Consider the following 4,405-nt stretch of genomic DNA (forward strand, 5'->3'; position numbering starts at 1 on the left):
GGGTGGGTGGGCTTTAGCTGCTGTTTATACTTGCGTCCGTGTGTTGTGTGACCTGCTGATGCTCTCCTCTGGGAGACTTTTAGCCCAGAGGATAAAGAAGAGATAAAACCCTCCCAGGACACGCCTCAGTCTGTCACTGACCTGAGTTACATCTTTACACCTCACCCTGAGATCAGTGGGAACTTGTTAGCGAGCGGACACAAAAGTCAAAGTGGAAAACAAAAAGTGACGGTTAGGTGGAAACTGTACAAACGCACAGTTGACTGAACCTACTGACACCAATCCCATCTATCAAAGGGGGACAATGAAAAGTATTCAAGTCTGTCTGACAGGGCTGCTGGGGTGCATCAGACAAAAATACTTTATTCTGAGTTCTCTGCTGCAGAGTTCACATTCCTGTTTTATTTTGACTTTATTTCTTGACTTCTCCTGTTTTTGTTTTTATTTCTGATATGGCCATTTACTGTTGAGGAAGATAGTTGAATATTTAAGAAATTTATTATGACCCATATATACCCTTACGTTTTGTTGCTAGGCGACATCTAGTGGTTGCAGTAATAATGACAGGATCAAAGGGAAAGGTGCGGTGACGTAGTATAAAGAGAGACAAAGTCCACGTCAGGAGGAGGTTGTGGTGGATGGATGAATATGACACAGGAGAGCGGTGTTCGATCTGCATGTGATACAGGCATTTTATGTTGTTTCTATCATACACGGTCGTTTGTTGTTATTATTGTAACCATGACAACAAAGATCGTCTAATGTTGAGGAAGTACTTATTTTAACCCAAACCACCATCTTTTCCTAAACCTAACCAAGCCATGACTGTTATTACAGTAACCATGGTACTAAATTTCCCCTTCTACATTGTTCGAATGTTTCATTTGACACCTGGATTATTCATATGGTAAAATTGTGGGTAAATTTATTGCAAAAGATGACATTTCCTTGCCAGAAATGTCAGCCATCTTGGAAATGGTGGCCATCTTGAATTTTCAAGTGGCTAACATGTTTTATCAAAAGAGTAATAACCAAGGACCGGAGTTTAGTACTTGAAACCTGCAGTTATCTGCTGCGCTATCATGTGGTTTATACAGTGCTACATTAATAGAATGTTTTTAATTTCCTTCTCACATGGAGATAGTGAATGCACAGAGTCAGTCAGAGTCCTCACAAGCATAGAAAGGCAGATGTGTGTGAGCCAGAGGTAAAGACATTCATGGAAATTGAGACAGACACACATCTGTGCAGGTGCTGGTATTTCACCCCCAGCCAGAGCCACTGAGACTCCGACATGAAAGTTTAATGTCTGAGTCTGGATGTTGTCGAACCTCCCGCTCCCTGTAGATTATTGATCAGCGGCTCTTCTCTTTGTTTGTCGCCCTTCTCTGCTCTCTGGCGACGGCCAGAGTGTTGGAACAAGACCTTTTATCACACACGAGTCCGGAGGGGCCGACGTCATGCATCCTAATCTGGAGATCAGAGGAAAAGTGATGCCTGCGGCGGCTCAGCTTTATGTCCATGTCCACCCAAAAAAGATCCCAGCTGATACCTGAAACCCTGTCTGGTTCTGGTGAAAGCTGGAGGGATTAGTTATTACTATATCCACTAGAGGGTGCCGGCACTAACACAGACACAAACTAATTTTTGGCTTTTGTTCAAATGCCTGATGCAGCTGACTAACTACATCACTGGTCCAGATCTGATTCAGTTTAGAGGGGGGATCAAGTACTAAAAACAAGCAGTGACTGGTCTGATGGTGGCGCTGTCGTCTAACAGAACAGATGGTCTTCACAGCAGACAAGAAAAGACCAGGCAGAACTCGGTTCCTGAAACTGAAGCAGAGCTTTTTGATGTCATCAGACCGGTCTCTAAGATCCTGTCTCAAAAGTCTCAGATGACCCAGTTTGGATTAAACCAGAAGTGGAGCATTAAAGCATATTTGTCTGCTGGGGGCATCAAAATGGAATGGCACCTGAGAGGTCATCATTATCATTTGAGGAGCTAATAGTGGTGTAATAATTAATGTAAAGGTCAATGATTCTCCCGCCACCAACGGCACATGGACCTGAATAATACATAGATCAATAGATAAGTGTAAGTGATGGCTGGTCCAGTTTTAGAGACAGGATGCAGCTCATCACTGTCTTGGTGGCCTGAACATCAAACTTAAATCATGATTAATAAGTATCATGGTTCAAATGCAGCCTGTATAATTCATTTACATAATGCCCATCACTCATGAATTAAGTTTTATGTATTTGTGTTTGGTGCAAAGATTCTAGAGATGATTGATCAAATAATCAATGAGTTGATCAAAACAAAAATAATGTGCAACTACTTTGAAAAGTGATCAATCGTTTCCCAATTTTTCCTCAATTTCAGCTTCTCAGGGTGATTTGCTGATTGGTCTTATGTGGTGGTAAACAGAATATCTTAAGATTCGAGTGTTGGTTGGACAAAACAAGAAGACGTCTCTTTGGACTTTCATAAATTGTTATTGTGAAAAATTTTGATGATTGTGTATCTTAAATTGAGAGATTTAACAAAACAACAGCTTAATAATCATTTATTATTTAATTTTTAATTTATTTATTATTTAATTGTCAAACTAATCAATAATGGAAATTATCACTTGTTGCAGCTTCTGGTTCCAGTCATGAAGCGTTTTACTCTGGCTGCTGATGAGCAGGAAGGTCTTCTGTTCTATGACCTTAAACCCTACCCCCCCTTCTCTAACCCCACCTCTCAGGGTCATGGTGTTGAACAATTTTCATTAGAGTAGTGAAACAGTGTGATTCAGAGATTTAAAATAAACCACTGCTGGTGGTGGTGACAGACAATCAGGCGTAACAGAGCGCTCTGCGCTCTTAAAGTCAGAGGCTCTTAAAGGAACCCTCAAGGGTGTTGAAAGAGCTACAGCCTGAGTGTCAGCAGGTTTTTCTTTCAAGCACAAATTACTGTGAAATCAATAAAATCAATAAGATCTCTACTCCACATATACACTCTGTCATGAATGTTAACAAAACGTCTTTATTTGAGAGCAGAATAGGTACGACACTGACAGTCTAGAACAGGTCTTCTGTTAGACATAAAGCACTGAATGAAGATATAAGTTAACCTGAAGCATTTTATATCAACTGTGCCTATAACCAGTATCATATTTCCAGTATATATGGACCTACTGCTGAGCAGTTGTTTAAATGTGCATTAAGACTATTTGTTTATTAATCATGTGTTTATTCATGTGTTATATACTGTATTTATATGTGTGTATATATGTATATATATATATATATAGTTTATTTAATCAGGAAGTCACATTGAGATCAAGATTTAATTTAATAGTGAGACCTGAGTGCAGAAAAATAGAATAAATAACAAAAAAGAATTATTATAGTGTTGTCATAGATAGTGCAAACAGTAAAACAGCATCACTTCAGTGTAGGTGATTCACCAAAATAAGACACCTTTTAAAAACAATACTTAAAAGCCAAAAAATATGGGCTCTTTTAGTGCAACATTATACTTCCTGCTTGCATCAACCAAACATGATGGGAACAGTGTAAAGCTACTTGTTCTAAAAAACAACACATTAACCTGAAAACTGTGTATATAGTAAAGCCATAATTAATTGATCAGTCAATTGTCAAAAAATTCAAAAATATCAAACATCTCCTGGTTCAGTCAATTAATAAAATGACCGATGATTGATAGAACAGCCACAGTTATCATCTGTTGACCTGCTGATCTGAACAGATTTAGTTTGAAGAGATTTAATCCCATAAACCCCAAAGACCAGCATCTTCCCCACAGTGCTGAAGCATCATCTTCCTATTTTTCCTCTTTTGTCCACCATCATTTGCTGATTTCTTTGATTTTGTTTGCTGATTTGTGTAAAGCAGCTGGTGTTGTGTTTGTCTGGGATGAAAACCTACACACACTCTTGTCCCCGCTGGCTCATTGTTAGAGACTATAGCTCTGATTTATGTCAGGATGTTTCTTCTTCTGGAGCACAGAGCCCCGCGGTGCTTATTGGCTTCCATGGATCTTAGAAGAAACCCCGTGAAGAACCCCAGCACTTCAGAGTTTGGATTCAAAGGGGGGCGTGAACTAATAAGCGGGAGTGAATGGGAGTTTAATCAGCACGGCACCGGCAGGGGGTCACCAGGAACTTCATTATGAGGAAGGGGAGAAGGGCGAATGCTGCCTGTGCTGCGTTTGATTTGGGGGTGATTGTTTGGGTAATGGTCTGGGTAAATATGAGGGGAGATTCCCCTCCCGGGCGTTCTAACATTGAGAGGCTTCCCCTGCTGGGATTCAGCATCTCTGGCAACCTAGTTTGACGAATGGCCTGATGATCATTTACTGCTGCTTGTATCGAAGCCGACCAAACAACATCTGT

This window comes from Seriola lalandi, unplaced genomic scaffold (assembly GCF_002814215.2).
Source record: "Seriola lalandi dorsalis isolate HSWRI2012SDOR001 ecotype SW California unplaced genomic scaffold, Sedor1 jcf7180002054585, whole genome shotgun sequence".
Taxonomy (NCBI): Eukaryota; Metazoa; Chordata; class Actinopteri; order Carangiformes; family Carangidae; genus Seriola; species Seriola lalandi.